General features: G+C 38.8%; 1 protein-coding gene across 8 annotated transcripts in view; it reads right to left on the bottom strand.

Moving 5' to 3' along the window:
* The window catches only part of LOC118797268 (band 4.1-like protein 3), a 64383-nt gene extending 45416 nt beyond the window's left edge, over nt 1–18967 (bottom strand). For 2 of the 8 annotated variants that reach the window (XM_036556557.1, XM_036556561.1), the window contains exons 1-2: nt 17430–18135; nt 2928–3166 (exon numbers count right to left, since the gene is read on the bottom strand). The gene's annotated coding sequence lies outside the window, so the exon portion shown is untranslated. Of the gene's footprint in view, nt 1–2927; nt 3167–15371; nt 15576–17429; nt 18136–18817 lie in introns of those variants that run through there. The other 6 variants (XM_036556562.1, XM_036556563.1, XM_036556564.1 and 3 more) reach the window with 6 other exon arrangements.
* Nucleotides 18968–19361: the final 394 nt, after the last annotated feature.

Below are 19361 nucleotides of genomic sequence, written 5' to 3'. Positions count from 1 at the left end.
AAAACACCACTCAAAAGCGCTGTAATGCACGGCATCTCATGCCTTATTGTTTTATTAAACAATACAACTATATTATTATATGACACTAATATACTTTTACAATCTCTAACTACACTATGAGCAACCATAACCATCGTTTAAGCTAGACTGTTTGCAATATGCAATGCAAGATTGAAACAAGTCCCTAAAAAACATTTAATGCATGCTGTTAGCATTCTGACCAAGTCTCAGATCCACATTAGTTTCTGTGTGTGTTTTGTTGAATCAAGGTATTTTTACTACCCAACAAAATACAAATTACTTTGGTCAAAATAATACAGAACTATCTTCAATGAGGTCACATCCAGGTTTCAGCAATGTGATTATATTGCTATATATCACAATCACAACGTATAACACCATAATCACAGTATGGTATTTTGTCCATACCATGCAGCTCAAATACAATGCTGATGCTGTGTGACCATTCACCTTGAAACAGACCCGTCAATCAAAATGGACCACAACAGTTTACAAAACAGACACGACCCCTGAAATGACCTCGAAATTGGACACGCAGTAAATATAGGCCAGCCTATCTATATAAGATCTGCTGAGCAGGACAATGCAAAGCTGGGTCCAATCCAGACTGTGGTAGAAGAAAAAGTTGAGAAAAACTAGGCCTGAGCTTAACCTCTGGAATGGCCAGGGCCCAACGGCAGGCCCAAAGTTTTATTACACACTTCTATAACCTAAGAATAGCTCAGACGGTTTGCTCTAAAGTCCCTGTAGTAACTGAATAATAAGCCTTCGTATGTAACATGCCTGTGATTTTAAGGGGTTAACTACTAACCCTAACCAGAAAACAAAATGTGATCAGCATATATGCTCGTCTTCAGTCTGGTCATTGCTAACACTGTCCATTACCATGTAGCTTCATAACCCACTGTGACTTTTGCAGCATTACACCCTAAACTATAAAGCAGCTCAAGCAGTAGTTATAGAACGAGGCCTTATTCAGAGCTGTATAGAGAGCTGGTGATGTCTGACTAGGCTCGGCCTGTGAACAAACGCTACACATGGGTTAAACCTGCTTAAAGTCTTACACTCCATCCTAATCACTAAATCACTTCTGACTCCACTCTCAGTAGTGTCCACTGCCCAGAAAGGCCAAGTTCACATTCGCATGCTTATAAAACTTGATGTTTTCCAGCAGCAATATTTTACTTACAGACCTGTTATGGAATGTAGAGTCTACTTTGGGGTGCATCTAAACAATACTTGCTAATAATCCTCCTAAATGAATTAATCAATAAATTTCATATGTTCTACTGACTGTAATATTTGTATTACTTTTATCCATACTCCATAAGTCAAAGTAGTTACCATGTGCAGTTGGATGGGCTTCAGACAAAGAATACTTCAAGATTTCAAGTGTAAAGTGCGGAATCCACACTTCTCCAGACATATTCTACCTGCTATATTGTACATACCATATTCACTGCTTTGTATGTCTATGTCCTACACTACTGTCCCTACCAGATATACTCTTCTGAACATGGTATACACACTATACTGTAGTCATATGCACTATACTGTACATGACATGCACACTGTACTGTATATATCACACACATTTCACTGTAATTACATGCACACTCATGTTACTTTATGTCTTAGGTTCTACTAAATTATACGAGAGGGATTTCTGTTCCTATTAACAGGGGGAGTCCACCAATCTTTCAGATTCCTGCAAAATGAAATAGTTAAAATGTGAACTAAGTCATTCAGAGTGGCCTAATGCAAAAAGCTCAATTTTAGAGAAAACTGCTGAGTCTTAATAGCTCACAGTGTTGGTGAATTGAACCAGACGTGTGAAACGTTTAATGCTTTTAAAAGCTACATGACAGAAAGATGTTACATCAAATATTACAGGAAATGGCAATGAATATATTGCCTGATGCCTGAGACATTTTTATAAGATATGGGTTTGGCCTAAAATGTATTTTTTGGATGCATTCGTGGCAGATGTAAGGCAAAATAGTCCCCAAAACAACAACTAATTTCTGACTTATCACCATTTTTACTTACTGTAATCAACGCAACAATAAAAAACTCAGAGAAAACACGCAGGCTTGCTGATGGTGTGAGATGTCTGTGTGGTAGACACTATAACTCCTGCTTCCCATCAGGAACACTATAAAAAAACCAAGTCTGTAAGCTTCCCTACAATGGACCATTTCACATTTAAGCACACTGAATGACTTACATCTCTTCCGAAGAAATTTTGAAAAATTGGTGGAACTCTCCTTTATGTTGTTTCAACTGTGGTACCCAAGATACAACCGCAGCCAGATCACGCAGAAATTCTGACCACATCACTATAAAACAAAGTAAAAAATGCTTATAGGAAAAAAACACAGGGACAGCTTATATTCAGGACAATACTGTATGTGTTTAAACTACTGCTGGACTGGCTTAGTATAGCAAAACAAGCCTTACTGACATTTATAATGAATAAAAATGTAATAAAACAGACACCACTCTGGCTGCCATCCACTGTACACAACATAACAGTGTCAAATCTTCACCCAGCGCCTCGTTCAGGCAGGCAGCCCAAACCGAACAGCACGAAAAACTGTAACACGCTGCCATGCGAGTCCACATTTCACCACCCACTTTCCTCTATAACATCCAAAACGAAGCTCCAACCGAAGACAAACACGGCTGTTTACAATAAACGCCATCAAGCAAAATACAACCACATTTCAGGCGAATCTTATCCTGTCAGAATATTCAGCCTACAGCTACAACCGCTGTGCTAGCGTAGCTTATGCTAACTCCACGTTTGTACGAAAACCACATACAGCGACGCTGCCACTGGATACGGTTTTCACACACACTGAACACAGCATGAAACCTCCTTGTAAAACAAACATGGACATTACCGAATATGCCGTGTCCTTTTCGCGGCTGTGACAGCCGCTGTTCCCCGGCGCCGGAGCTGCTGAGAGCGGTTAGGCACAGCTTTGAGTCCGCGCTGGATTCTGAGAAGTGGTATCTTCTCCTCCTACCCGTATTCAGGCAAGCCCCGCCCATCATCGCTGGGATTGGCTTGATGGACAAAGGAGAACCGCTTGTAAGTATGATTTACTAGCCAATCCTAGCACAGGAGGGCGGGACTTTCCTGAAAATAGGTGGGAAAAAAACATGCATCTGAGATGTAGCGTTGCCACTACGGCCAATAGAAAGAGCTAAAAAGAAAGTTTTTGGAGATAGACCAGCAAGAGCAAAAGAGAATAAAGGATGGCAATGTAAAAGATTAGCTAAATAAAGTGAATTGAGGGAAAGTTATTCATGAATGCTTAAAAATGCCTTTGTGATCTCAAATTCCATCTCTCTGCCACTTAAATCTCACACACGCTTACTTTAATTAAGAATATTTAGTGCAGCCTTGTGGTGGGATTTGAGGGCTTTGCCTTCTGTTTTACTGTGGGATCCATAAACATTCTTTCCTGGGCAACTTTACCCTTAATGTTCAGACCATCTAACTGCCCTTGCTATTCTCTGTTACTGTATACATACATATATATATATCCCACTAATGAAAGACTACTTCTGTGGTATTCACTTAAGTTTGGTCAGGCTTTGGAATCCTTTCCAAGTTTACCACCGTAACAGACTCAAACATGCTACACACATGATGCTAAAAACAAATGTAAACATACTGGGTGGAGATGCCCAGAAGGTTGGTGGCTATAGACTCCAAATTTCACTCATTAGATCAATGCACAGTACAGTCTTTAGAAAAGTCTTTAGTAATTATGGTCACTATTTTCGTGGGTTTAACATGCTGAAGTGAAACCCCTGAGTGTTGCAATATGCCAGAGCAAGTTCTGAAAACTCAGCTCAGCTGTTTTATGATGTGTTGTAGATCACGCTCTTCACCAATTTTTAGCGGAAGCCCACTCTCACAAAGAAACACTGAGTTATCAGTTTTTATTAAAAGCTGGATAAGTGGAAGTAAGCTTGACGCCGCTTCACACATTTTACATTTTATGTTTTGTTATATATAGTTTGTTACTGTGATTCTTGTGAGGCAAACTTTCAGAAAGTCCTGTGTCACTGTGTTTTCTTTCATATCTGAATCTGAAAGAGATGCTTCAAAAAGAATGGATCAAAACAAAAGCCTTGCAAACACTGAAAACTTCTAAAATGTTAACAGATTACAAAAAGACTGGATTATCTCACTATTCTCTCGATTTTTTTGAGAAAACTTTGGGACCACACACAAACAAACACAGCTGAGTCTCAAAATTCAAAACCTTTAAGATACTCAACTTAAAAATTCAGTTTTCAATATCTAACCAGTCAGTTTTAGCATCCATGAGCAAATAAGCACGCTTGTTCCAAAATCTAGACAGCTGATTGGCTGTCTACTAGTCTGCGATCTGTTATAGTTAGTAAATATGCTCACTTCCATCACCTCACACTTTCATTTCTAGTTTAAACCACACCCACTTTGTCACTTAAAGGAATATATTGGAAAAAGTATCATTCAGGAATCAATATCAAAATCAAGGTATCGATATTGGTTTCAGTATTGAACTACCCTGTACTACCCAACACACCAAGCTGGCACAAAAACAACAAAAGCAAAAGAAAAATGTCACTTTTTTGCACTCAAGATTCACTGGCTTCTGAAGGGATTCATTCAGATTTAAGTCTGTGACCAGCGTTTACTACAAGATTATATTGAGATTCAAGCTAGAGACAAGTTGAAATACTCAAAATTTCCTAAGACTAAACCAGGAACAAAAAGTTAGAGAATGAGGCCCTTATACGCGTCCACTTAATTTCCACTCAAACTGCCTCAAAAACTAGATTAAAACGCCAGACTCAGCCTGATTGTGAATTGAGGGAACAATCAGGGGAGAAATTTGTGCAATTAACTCTGTTAATAATTGTGTATTACAGCTGAGAATTATTTATCAAGGATAAAGATGTTCCAGAAAGCAAAATTACTGCATCTAATTTTCAACCAAATATCAAATCTGTAGCATTTACCGCAAACAGTAACTTCTGCACATTTCACTGTACCTAGTAAAAGAACAGAAAAGGTACTTCAGTATCTGCTCAGAGGCTTCTGCTCTATATAAGCCTTTTCTGTTCACAGAAATTGTTCTTTGGTAATCAGCAGTATGCTACAGATGTGGCAAACAGAGGTTAGGTGGAGAATTCCTTCAAAGAAATCTCAGTGGAGTTCACTCACAGGCTGCTATATTAGGCTCCAAAGGCTGCACCATGAAGAACATGGCTTTAGACAGAAGCTCAGCTTCCAAGTTCAAGTCTGCTTGGCCGCAGAGTTCATTAGGGAAAGTCCCAGTATCTGTTTTAGCTCAACTGCACCATGTCAAAACAGCCCAGTAAGCACTACAATTCACATGCAGCCCAGTGTAACTACAAGTTACAGAACATAACTGTTATTCTGAGTGAGAGAAGCGGGGTGAGCTGGTAAAGACATCATGGCCAGCCTGTACCTACAATCTCTGAGGGAAGATCTACACAGTGGCAGGACGGAGAGGCTTGCTTCAAGTACGTTTGCAACAATGCACATATTTTCAATGTGATTTTCAATATGAGCTCAATATTAGATTCAACTTTTGATATTTTAAGATATTAACTATTAAAGATGTGGGAATTGTGGGCTGATGCCAACATCTGATATTTTTCATGTACATTTCTATCAATGTCAATACATAATTAAAAAAAAATATATAGCATTTGAGACTATATCTACCTAGACTAACATTACCGAGAACAAGATATAAAATATATTTCTGCAGGGTTACAAATGCAGTAAAATAAATAAAGTGCAGACATTTTAGTCTAACACTCCAGTGTTGGAGTCAACACTTTGCTCTTTCAGCGTGCAATGGATAGGTCATCAAACATCAGTTTAAAATATTAGTCAGATCAAAAAAATTCGAAACAATTGTTTATAATGGAGGTCTTCACACCTGCGTTGGTGCTCCATCGTGCGTTGTTCAATTCCTCAGCACGTCACAGCATGTCATTAAGCATTTTGCCATTACTACATTAAATTAAATCCATATCGAGACCACAGAAAGTCACAGTCGATCAAATGTGGCTTGAAATTTACACAAAGAAAGGCAGCCAGTCTTTTAGGTAAACAAACAAATGATAGCTGAAAGTTACCTCAGCTAACGTTGCTAGTCTAGGCTTCTTCAGCTCATGTCTTTTAGCTCGAAAATCTGTAAAGAGGTGGTAAACTAATGCCAAGTGTGGTAAGTCATGCTGAATGCTTTTCTGTCATTCAATTTATACAAGTATAAATAAATGCACTGTAAAAATGATTTATCGGCTATTCCTGCAATCTGACGCCGTGCAAGTGCCGTAGGTGCCAGAATGTACCTGCACCATTTAAGGTTGAACTGGAAAATTCAAACAAGAAGTTGGCAAAGAACTTTAGTTTTGTAATTTTAATGCTGGAGATTTAAGCCATCTAAACATCCTACCTAGAATTTTATGTACAGAGCTACCTTCCTGAGTACCTGCCGGTTTTGCTTGTGTGCGCAGTCCTGCGGGAGACAATTATTTCTTTATCAGATAACAACTGTACTTTAAATCCCTGAGCATAAGAAGGTGATTATAAAGTCTTATCCCTTAATGAACTGGACACTTTCAGCTACAGTGGCTTTCATTTAATATTTCAAATGTTGCAACATCATATCTAATCATCATCATCATAAGCCTACAATACTTTAGCACACATCAGCAAAGGTGAGTACAGCTGCTCAAACAGAAAAAAATCCAGTTGTGGCAAGATACACCCAGTTATGCACTACACAATGATGAAAACAGGTTGTTGACCAGTCACTGGAAAGTCCGCCAGCAGTAGGAAATCTATAATTTGCAATTCAGAAAAACTGCCATCACTGAACAAACTCATTGACCCTTAACCCACTGAATCATCAAAGAGAGAGAGGAAAAAAGTGACAGTCAGCAGAATGAGTAAGAGCAGACGTCGCCTGATTTCTGGCCTCCAGACACTTTTTGTTTTTCCTCTTCTTTTCTTTCCTTTTTTTGGATTAGACTGTATTTTTAGTAATATGTCTATTCCACCAGGGGGCCTCACAGAATAATTCAGCCTGAGCTGACCTTCACCCTGGCCGTTGCTTACGCACAGCTGTTAACTCAGTATGACATGCAGTATGATGCACATCCGTGTGAATTCAAGGGCTTTCTTTAAACGGACAGTTCAGGCAAGAAATACATGTGATAATTTTCCTCGTTAAACCAAATGTAGTCAATCAGCCAAGACGTGTTTGGTGTCTGAAATTAGCTTCTTTAGTTTTGCACCGGAGGTGAGTGATGATTAAGGCAAGTGTTTTTATGTATGCAGTTTAACCTGGCTACATTAGCCTCACAGCTCCAGTGCAAAACTAAAGAAGCAAACTTCAGACACAATTCAGCCTGATTTGGGATTCGCAGTAAGGAGGAAACTGTGTGCATTCGATTCCTCACTAAACTATTCCTTTAAAGAAAAAAGATTCTGATCATTCCGTTCATCTGCAGTCTAAGGGTAAGAAAACAGAGCAACGATCCCCAATCTGGACAGTCCAGGTCACCCTGTCACTCTTGATAATGAAGACATCAGTGGAAGTTTGGCATAGCAGAACAAATCTGTTTTTCTATCTATCTGTAAATCAAAATGGACTAGGGTTTGTGTCTGGTGACATATATTTGTAACACGGTAACAGCCCCTAATAACGGTAAAAAATAAAAAAGTTGTTCATTTATGGATTTATTTAATGCAAACCATAGCAAAAAAGCAGTGTTCCCACATGTAAACATAACAGAATTTTACTTAAGTTAAAGTTAAATTGTTCTAGTAACACAGCTGCGCTGGCTAAACAGCTGTCATTCATGGGAAAAACAGATTGTTACAAATGGCCTCAGACAAAATGGCTTCAGAGAAGAAGGTAAAGGGCTGAGCTAAGCAGCCAAAAACCTTCAGACGGTAAGGTCTGTGTGCTTTTCACAGTTCCGCACTTTCTTACTACACCAATTACAACCTAAGTAAAGACGATGGTGTACTACAACCACAACGTTTACTGACACAACTTTTTTTCTTAATTAAGACACAACTCAGGTGGTATGGCTGCATTTTCTCCTGCATCTGCTTCAGTGTAACAAAATGTTGAAAAATTACAGGACAAACGATAAAGCAAAGGAGAGAAAAATACTCCAACTCATTTGAACAGTTTACCACGGATAATTTCCACACAGTTGCCTGAGTAACTCTGTTAAGGGTACAGGCCTAATAACCACATAAGATGTTAAAGTTACTCTGCAAGTTCTACCAATTGTTTTTCCTCCTTTACTGTGAACCTCAAGTAACTTGACTGTAAACCACTGAGGCCAAGTTCCAAATGTTGGAGCTCATGTTTTGGTTCAAGTTAAACTGTATTGTGCCACCACGACACCGAGATGCTGCAAGACCACGACAAAGAAACTGTTATCCACAGGTCAGGCCGTAACATTAGCTGTGTGGCAGGTAGCCAGACAGCGAGAGAGCGAGAGAGAAATAGAGAGAGAGAGAGAGAGAGAGAGAGAGAAAGAGAGAAAGAGAGAGCAAGATTTGAAAAGTCCCCGACCCAGAACCTTTTTTTTTTTTTGCAAGATTATAATTTTCCCATCATTCCTTCTTTTTCTTTACTTTCTACAGAACTGAAGTTAAGACAGAACTAGCTGAAAACTAGCTTTTGCCTCAGGTACTATTCAGCTTCAGGCTCTTTTACCAAACAGGTTTCATTACAGTATAAAAGGATGAACAACAGTGGGGGAAAAAGCCATATTGTTTTTTGCAATAAATATCGACATACATCATGGTGCAAAGTTTTTAAGCACCTGGGAAAATTAAAATTAAAAAGCTAAAAAAAAATTAATACTACAAAACTCTTGTTTTGTACAAAACTCCTTGTCTGGGCGGTACGTGTTCTTAGCTCTGAAAAAACAACAATATTAGAATAAATACAAATGACACTAATACAATAAGTAGTGATTTTACATATGTCAATGTGTTTGTTTAACACTTTCAACACCTCTCCTCGTGGCAGCCTGGGATTAGTTACAGTCATCAACCAACACCTGGAAAAAGCTACTGGTTAATAAGCCAAAAAACAGAGAAGAAAAAGAAAAGATTGGCTAGAAGTTGGACAACGAGAAGTGGATCTAGTGTCTGGTTAATGAAGTAGGCTCAAGCCTTTTGACCAGACTTTATCTTCACTAAACCCAACAAACACCGACATGGTTAACTTGTTTTACTACCACGGTTAACAACTTTCTCTGTTAATCCAGATTTATACACTCAGTCTGTGACTAATCCTTGTGCATGTGCACACGAAAGCGTGAGGTTTATGATGATCAGCCAATCAAGTAAAACAGGAGAAGTCACCAAAGAAGGAAAAAGATACTACAGAAGTATGTACAAAGTAAAGCATTAATAACAATGCTGACGCTACTGCTACAAGGGTTACATCCAACTAAGCTTAACAGTTAACTGGGTGAGCAAGAAATAATGTGCCCTGGATCATGATACAGAGCCCTGAATAGAGAATGCTGAGAAGGTTATCTGTAACTGAAACTGTAACTTAATATAACCCTAAACAAGCATCCAGTCAATTTTTCAAAATGAAAATCCTTGGCTGAAACTGAAAATCAGGACAATCAGAGCTAACATATAACTTACTAAAATGGTTGCAGCATGCAAGCTACATGTCACAAACTCCAACGTCCTCAACAACAACGCTCAAAACTGTGAAAATTTTGGCTTTTTGTCTCTTTCATTTCTGCGAAACACCATACTGCAGTTATATTGCTACACATTGCTATTGTGTTACACTTTCCAAAATACTGAAAGCACATTAGTCAAGCCTTGAGATGAAGTGATCAAATTTTGACTAAATGTTTGTTGGAGTAGCAATGAGCATAGGCTTTGATTTATCCACAGAACATCTGTAATTGGTCATAATACTCAGAGCACACAGTACAGGGCTCCCGAGTGGCACAACCGTCTAAGCGTTGGCCCTATCATCAGGTGATCGCGAGTTCGATCCCTGGTGATGCTACACCCATCCGTAGCCGGGAGTCTGAGAGAGCACAATTGGCCTCTCTCTGGGTGGGTAGGATGGCCCCTCCCTCTCCCCCCATCACTCAACGCGATGCTAGTCAGCGCAGGCGTCTGTTAGCTGACATAACAGATCTGGCGGTTGGCGCTTTCCTCCGAGCGCGTTCGGCTGTCCAATGACGTGGCGTGAGCAGCAGTTCGAAAAGAAGCGGTGGTTGGTTTCACAGGTCTCAGAGGAAGCCTGTGTTAGCCTTCACCCTCCTAGCATTGATAGCATCATGCGATTGGGGGAGTCCTAACTAGCGGGTGGAATTGGAAACGACTAAATTGGGGAGAAAATTGGGTAAAAATCAAAAAAAAAAACAGAGCACACAGTACAACATTAAGCGATTGGTTTATGGCTCATTTGCATATTGCAGACTTCAACAACATCATACTGCCAAGGCCAATGTTGTAATAATGGTTAAGGAACAACACACTTTGCAGTTCTAATAGCAAATAACCATCACTGAGTGTTCCCTAGGCTATCAGTGGCAAAGTCCACCAAGTCTGGACGTCTTACATGAGCATAAAAAATTAAACTAATACTTAGAACTCAAGATGAAAGAAACTTAACCTTAATCTGACTTTCAGCAAGTACTACATCAGATGGTGAAAGATCAGCCTGAACTATAAAATGAGAGATAAAAGGCTGATAACATTTGGACTCACTGGTTGCGGCACATGACCCGTGTGTGACTGATCTTTATGCTTAGTTATGAGTTCTTAGCAATGAGTTCTGACTTCATAAATAATATGTGGCCTCTAACCTCTGCATAACAGACATAAGTGTAGCCTGTACATTCTCTACATGACACAGCAGCTGTGGACAGTGTGAAGGACAACAAACTAATAACATCTCAAAGAGGATGCAGAGAATAACAAAAAGTTACACTTCATCTGGTGAAGCTTACAGTGGAAAAACAACAAAAAGATCATCTTGAACATCATGACTTATCTTGAGCAGCCTTTGTAATCTAGCTGTCATTGTAAAAGCTTTTCTCATGGCCATATAGAAACACATGCATGTGATCCGGGAAGAAAGGTACTTACTTTAATGCTTTAAGCGCCAATTTTTGGGGCATTTTATTCACTAACATGGGTACTGGGTGATGGCATTGTTTGATGTCCTGTATAAAGAGCTCACAAAAACATACATAAAACAAGTTTGGATTTTTAATGTAAAAGGTTGTACAAAATTAAAATAATAATAGAAAACAAACAAATAAAAATAGAAAACAAAATAACTGATAATCCAAAAAGGGTGGAATGGGTAACGTGATTTTTCATTGCAAGAGCTAAATTTTCCACCTACCCTATTTATTTATTTTTTGAATCTCACTGTGTTCTAAACCACATCAGCAAGTCTGCATGACCTTAATGAAGGCCTGGATGAAGTTGGAGCAGGTTGAGAAAAGTTTTGGGCATGTATTTTTACAGAAACAATTTGGGCTATTTGGGTGACTATTGAGCTGTAGTGTTTGTTAGCAACATTAGCCTTGTAGCTCCAGTTCTAAGCAAATTAAGTAAAATTTGGGCTCCAAACATGTCTTGATTGATTGACTACATCTGGGTTAGAGCTGGGCGATATGGCAAAATCACAACACTTCAAGAACTCATCATGATATGTCATATATTTTTCTTTTCTGATGTCTGATAAGTAGGTGCAGACAAAGTAGGGCCACATTTAAAAAATACTGACAAAAACTAGGAAATCAATTACTTATCTTTAACATTTCTTTGCACGAAATCCAATACAAACAATACAAATTATACTCTCTTTGTAACCAAGCATGCAGTTGAAAAGTGTTTTTAAGTGCTGACGATATACAAGATGTGCTCATACAAACATATTGTGATGTAATTTACACATCACAATGTAACGATAAATATCATAATTATTGTATCGTCATACTGCCCAGCTGTAATCTGGGGTAAGTGGAAAGCTGAGTAAATCTGATTTTTTGCCAAATTATTCCTTTAATCGGAATAGTAACCAGTAGTGGGTGATATGGCCAAAAATGTATATCAAAGTTGCCTAAGTAAATCTATTTTTGTATGTTAAACGCAGCTTAATATGTTCCTTCACTTTTAAATAACCATATATAACAACAACCAAAGTAAATCAGAAACATTTTTTGGGCAAAATATCAAAAACAGAACAGAACAATATACAGATAAACATGTGGCAATATTGCTTTCTGATCATAACCCTACACATAAGCACACAACAGCTACTCTGGCTCAACAAAAACAGTGCTAAATGTTGTTTCACCTCAAAGTCAAGTTTGAAGTCTTTTTCTTCATACATGCGTCCTACACACCCCCACTGACATCTGTGATGTTACAAATGCTTTATTGAACAATATATTCACAATATAAATAACAAGTAGTAATAGCTGCGGACCAGTCTCTTTTCATATTACACTCTAATATTACTCTCCTATTGGAGGACCTCAGCCTGTAACTTCCGCTGTGTACTCAGTCCCCGACTCCCTGATTCAGCCATTCAGCTTAATAGGATGACGTTAGCATGTTTTGCACTGTCTGTTGCGTTATCTGTGCTTACTTGTGGCTTACCAATAAAGTTATGACAAAACTCACACCTTAAGAGCAATTTCGAATGGTAGCCTGTACCAGATGAACTGCAACACAGTCCAATATTAATAGCCACTGATTCATCATATCACAAAAAATTTGCAAATTAGGCAGTGTATAGATTCGAAGTCCCTTCTTTTTTGGAAAAAATGCAGAACTGATGGTAGTGAATGCTAACGTAGCGTAGCCATTTCATTCACAGATGAGTGTGTTCCTGCTGTCCACTCGAGATCAGTGGGTGAACTGATGTGCAAAGCATTAACCATTTAACTAGTCTGACAGTGACCTACATTCACTTGGTTTATTACATTTATTTGATTCAGAACCTGTTATTTTGTGGGGCACTGTGTGTGTGTCATTTTGCCCTTTGCCCCAGTTATTTCTGGTTAATAATAATATGATGAGACAGCAAGTGTAACAACCTCAAGCACACATGACCGCTTGAGCAGACTAACGCGCATACCTCAAAAAACAGGTCAGCACTTTTGTCACATCATAAGACACACAGTCAGAAGTCTTAAGTAATATCCACTGCAGAAATCAGACTTAAAACCACTCAAAATACACAATTCAATACACTATATATGCAAGAATATGTTTATATTACAAGATTAATGTTCTGTTTGCTTGGAAACAAACATAATGTAGTTATTTTCAACTTACAAACTCAGACATGCCTATTACAGTCACTCATACTTAATAATGCCCTACACTCCTGGTATTACTGCATGTAATCCATCAGGTTATTTCACGGGAGGTTCATAGCACATGCATTAAAAACTATTCTAAGGAAATAAACGAGGGCTTTCGACACACTGAATGGAATACAAAGTTGACAACCTCTGAATAATGAGTGCTGTGGCAGAAATAAGATAAGACCTACAGAACCAACATTTCTGTATACCATGTTAATCAAACTAAGATAACACAGACTCAAGCACACCTGATATGTTTGGTTTAATTTCCTCTCTATCATGACCTTTATATTTACTATAGCAGACAAGGTGACAAGGCTGCTAATGACAGGCCGGACCTGAGCTAGTAGTAGTCAAGCGTCGAACCACAAATACGACATCATTCAATAGTTAGAAAGCTTGCAACACCATAAAAAACAATTTTGTTTGGGATAAATGTGTAAACGATAAGTGCAAACCTATAAATGAATGAATAAATAAATAAATAGAAATTGCTAATGTGTCCAGGTTTAAAAGTGTAGCAAATTTTAAGAAAAAAATTAAATGAAAATCATATTGACAATGAGAACATGTGTATCATTACACCCTTAGTCCAGAATGATTCTAAGAAGAAACATGAATGAAGTTATAATAATTACAGTGCATTTTGAATAAAATAAACGGTCCCCTGTAGATTATCTTCAGATGTTCAGATTGTTAACAAACTATCTGTTGAAACTCAGTTGATTCTAAACAGTGGTGGGGTTAAGGTTAGGATTTGGACCAGGGTTTAGGTTTTGGGTTGAGGTTAAAGTTAGGATTAGAGTCAGGTTTAGATTTAAATTTTTAAAGAAAATTATGGTCAATTTAGTAGATATTTAGTTGAATGTAACTTGAAAGTAAATTATCTACAAAGCATCTAAAGTGGACTATCCAAATGTCTTTCAGACAGTTAATCAAACCTTAAAGCATCTGTAAACAGTATAATTACCGGTGTGACAAGACACATATTTTCTGGTCTGTAACAATTTTCTATCCTGAGGTCACAGTTCAACTTGATTATCAATATTTTATGAGCTAAAGTGTTTTGATTTGATCTAATTATACAATACACATTTTATTTGAGAATAAGAGACTGCTAAGCAGCATGTCTGCAAAATAGTGATCTGATTAAACAGTGCTACTGAGCTTCAGTGCTATATTTAAATTGTCACACCATCATTATGCATTGTTTATAACTGCAGTTACCTTATATTATTTGTCATTGAATAACATCTGGTTATTCTCACAATACATTAAACACTACATAAAACATATAAAACTATCTATTGGGGTCTTGCTATATGTATATTATTTACAACTACAGCACATTACAGAAGCTATTGTGCATAAAATAATAAAAATCATTAATATTATAAGTAATTCCAAACTTTTGAAACCAAGTATGTATTGCAGAATGTCTTATCTTAGCACAGCCAATAGTCAATTCCTGGAAAACAGACCCTTTGCGCATCATTTGGGTAACCAATAAGCAATGCCTGGAAAGTCACTCCAGTGTGGAAAACGTCATCATTCTTGGCACCAATGTATCACCTTCACCAGTACAAACACCTCAGCACACTCATAAGGCTTTTCAAGACATGCCAGTTCAGACCAGTCTATCTCTCTCTGCTATTAATACTCAGTGATAAGGGCTTTTTGCTTCCCGAGCGGCATTTCTTTTTATGGGCAAAAAGAGCTTCATGCCATTGAGTCCAGCTCATCCACAGAGGTGAGATGGGTCAATCGGAGCTTCCTTATCACTACTGTGGCTAGATACAACTGTGGCTATGTTTTTCTTTTTTATTATCTCAACAGCACCACGCACAGCATTCACATGTCCCCCTACACTGGTCTCAGTGACTTGTGGTGGAAGAAAAAGTGCTCACTTAGCTCCAAGACCTGCTCAATTGGGCAAAGTCTAGTGTCTGGTGAAACTAGGCACTGCCAACTCAGCTGAAGACCAGAAGAGTCAGCACTGAGAACTTCCCGTCCCTCTTGATCTCATATATCGTCTGAAGAACAGAGGAACGTGGACTACGGACACCTTCAACCTTTGAGCAGCACCTTATCACCTGCAGACCTGATAACAGTGCAAAAATGTAATGACGCTTCATTCACGTGACGTTTCACCTTTAGGGCAACGATCTCAAGGACAGAAAGGGACACATATTACCTCTCACCTTCCATCTGCCATAAGAAAAGTACAAAAACATGTTTGCTCATTCATATGTCACTCTATTGAGTCCTAGTAATGAAGGCCAAATATTGCAGGAGAAGAAAACAGGAAATTCCATAAATTTTACAAAATTTCTGCATAATTAAATCATTGAGTTGTAACCAAAGTCATTCAGAGTGGTTTGATGTGAAATCATCGGTTGTAAAGAAACTTGGTGAGTCAGCATTGTTCACAGTGGTGGTGATAGGAACCAGACATCCACAGTGCTTAAAGCCTCTAAAAGCTACATCACAGAAATGTATTATATGAAATGGTTGTGAATAAGCTGCCTGATGCCGGAGGTATTGTTTTACAATAGTTTTGGCCCAAAACATATTATTTAAAAGCCATTCATGACGGAGAGGTACATGAAGTGTGTTCTAGAGCAAAATAGTCCCCAAAGGAAACTTTTGTTTTCCAGTTATGTGCAGGTTGATTGGTCATTTTGGACAGAAAATAAAATCCAAGTTGATAAGTTTCTCTACAATGCATTTTCACATCAAATCACTCTGAATGACTTTCTCAATCAACTCTACCACTGAATTATGAAGGATTCTTTGACAAAACTGTGTTCAGAATTCCCCTGTTATGTAATAAGATTTTATTCCAAGTCATTTTGGATCATTGGTCCACTGGTCCAAACGTTCGCACAAGGTACAGGGTACAGCAAGTTACTGCTGACACTTCCAAATTGCATAAAAAGAAAAAAAAACATTTTGATAAAACAGAGACAAAACTGAAGCTGGAAACTTTTGAAAAACAGAGCATGATTTCAAACGAAAGACTTCCATTTACTCTGCAGTTACAACCCACTTATAAAGATCATAATCAGCTATAAATTAATCTGGCTCATTTAGTTATTCCTGAACAAGCCTTTCAAAAGGCCTAGCTGGGCAGGTACTCATAAAAAATTGTTCAAAACGAAGAGTTTTTAAATAGCAACAGCATACGGACCAAACAGAGAGACCAAAGGCTCAAAATGTCCTGTCTTATTCAGAACATGACATTAAATCTAGTCTCTCTCTAATATCACGTGCAGCTCCCTCACCATACATTTCAATTAGACTATGTAATGCCACAGATAACTGAACATTAAAATAACCCAGCAGCATTTCAACCATATCCTTCTGTCTTACTGTGAAACCGTGCTCGTTCCCAGCTTTTATGAATTCTCTGTAAAGATTAAAGCTAAAAAAGCTGGTACGGCATCAGCACACTGAGATAACTTCAGACGGGAAATGAAAGCCAGAGACAAAGAGGGATCACTTCCCTTTTCCTACCGACTGCCAGCCCTTCTGACACATCAGACGGAGATCACTTGACCGAAAAACACGAACACTCACAGCAGCTGTTAAAACACACTCTCATTAAATGCCAGATGATGCCGATGAATCAAATATCTTGAGATACTATTAAGAACTGCAATCTCAAAACGCACAGCAGATCAGAAGTAGCAGAGGAACACGACTGATAATTACTAGTTTCAGAACGATTTTGGTAAGCAGTGGGGGTTTCCTATTCCAAAAATAGTCTAACATCAGAAGGGATGGTTTTGCCCGAAATTCAAAGACCATCCCTGACCACAAAGCACACACTGAGGGAGCATCCAAGCCCTTGAGTCACATATGTGGCAAACTTCCTAGAAAATGAACGGTATTGATGGTTGTCATTGGCAAATCTGTACACTGGCAATGAACGTAGCCTGGATTTCCTGGAAAAGTGAACTTACCCCACCAGACGAGATGACAGGATCCACAAGTTCGTGATCCAAAACAGCAGGCCCCAAGGTCCGAGACGGTCGAAGGAAACAAGCAACATGTTCAGTACAAAAAACACACATAAGGCAGACGTAGCTGAAAGAATTTGATCTCTGCATTTTTACAAACTAGCATAAAAGGACATGAACCTGAACAGTAAGCTCACACATTCAAGCACATTCTGCTATATTTGTGACTGCATCTGGATGCTTAAAGGGTAGTTCCACCAATTTTTCAAAATTTCTGAATAGTTCAGTCCTTGTACACAGAGTCATTCAGAGTAGTTTGATGTTAAATGGTTAATAGTAGAGAAACTTACAGACTCTGATTTCTTTACAGTGGTGCTGATAGGAACCAGGGGTCACAATGTCTACAACACAAATATAGCCATTTATTTACTATCTAAACCACCAATTAATCTACACATCTTTTGACTTTTTATATGTAATGTTGATGGTGGTAGAAATAGTGGTAAATCTGAAAAAAAAAAATTTCTTTGGGGACTATTTTGCCTTACAATGTCCTGCATGTGTCCCTCTGCATTGACTGGATTAAAAGAAATAGATTAAAACATATTTTAAGCCAAACTTTTATCACTAAACTATCATTAAACAATGTTTCAGACATCAGGCTGAGAATTCATAACCATTTCATGTAATGACTTTCTATGAGGGAGCTTTTAGAGGCATTAAACTCTTCCGACGTCTGGTTCCTATCAGCACCACTGTGAACAATCCTGACTCGGTAAGTTTCTCTAGAACGAAGCATTTCACACCAAACCACTCGGAATGACTCTGTTTACATCTCAAACATTTAACTTCGCAGAATTTTTGAAAATTGGTGGAGTTCCCCTTTATATCGTACACTCTGTAGCTTTAGCAATACATTTCAGTTCAGCTCCCAAAAAGATAAAGGGAAGAAGCGGCTAACAGACTTCAGCTCCTTTGCTGGCAGATGCTGGATGTGCAATTTGGTAGTTTGGTAGATACTTTTACTTCTACTTTAGAGGTTCTCTCACTGCAGAAACAACACTTTGACCTCAGCACTGTTCTAGACTATGTCCCTCTCCTGCAGAAATAACTGTTCTATTCACACAAGGCTGAAGTCAGCTTCCTATTCGCCAGCCTCTTGTTCTAATTTTCCCGTTCCACCTTAAAATGCTGCAGCAGTTACATTCTGGTGCTTGTAACTGCTGCAGCATTTAAGGTGGAACGAAAAATTCGGACAGAAGCTGCGAAAAAGAAGCTGACTTCAGCCTCAGCTTCGTTCTCTTTACTGTGTTGTTTACATTTCCACACGGAACTTAGCAGAGTTAGAAGTTCGTTATAAATACGTCCAAAGTTCGTTATAATAACATCACCTGGCTTCGCTTCGCAGAGGGTCCCGCTCACAAGTGTCAGCGCTGAAAAACAGAAACTGCACCCACCACCGAGCGCTTCTTGCACTTTCTCCTCGTTTCGTTCACCTGAGCAGAGTCCAGCTTTGATCCTCAGGCACACAGGCTTCCTTCTCGGGCGGAACTTTAAAGCCACGCCCACTCATCAGCTCCCTTCAACGCCATTGGCTGCTGGAGAGACGCAACGTGTCTTTGAACCGCCTTAAATCTTAATCTCGCCCACAAGATGGACCGCACAGATGGCGCCCTTTGTAAGGTCGCGTCCCAATAGGAGCACTTGGTGTGTTCTAAAGCGTACTCGCTTTCTACAGCGCACGTGTTCTAGAGCCCTTGGCTAATGAGTAGAAATGTGGCCTTCCTCTGTGGGCCGTTGTAGAACACAAGATCACATGTATAACACAGCCGGCGGCCACAGTTCAGCGCACTACCTTAGTGTTCTAGAAAGGGAGTAAGCATATTGGGACGCGGCCTAAGACGTTTCGCCACCTATTGGACGCGAACAGAAGGA

This window comes from Colossoma macropomum, unplaced genomic scaffold (assembly GCF_904425465.1).
Source record: "Colossoma macropomum unplaced genomic scaffold, Colossoma_macropomum, whole genome shotgun sequence".
NCBI classification, from domain to species: Eukaryota; Metazoa; Chordata; class Actinopteri; order Characiformes; family Serrasalmidae; genus Colossoma; species Colossoma macropomum.
The sequence above is the reverse complement of the archived record's forward strand: the minus strand, read 5'-3'. Positions and strand labels throughout refer to the sequence as shown.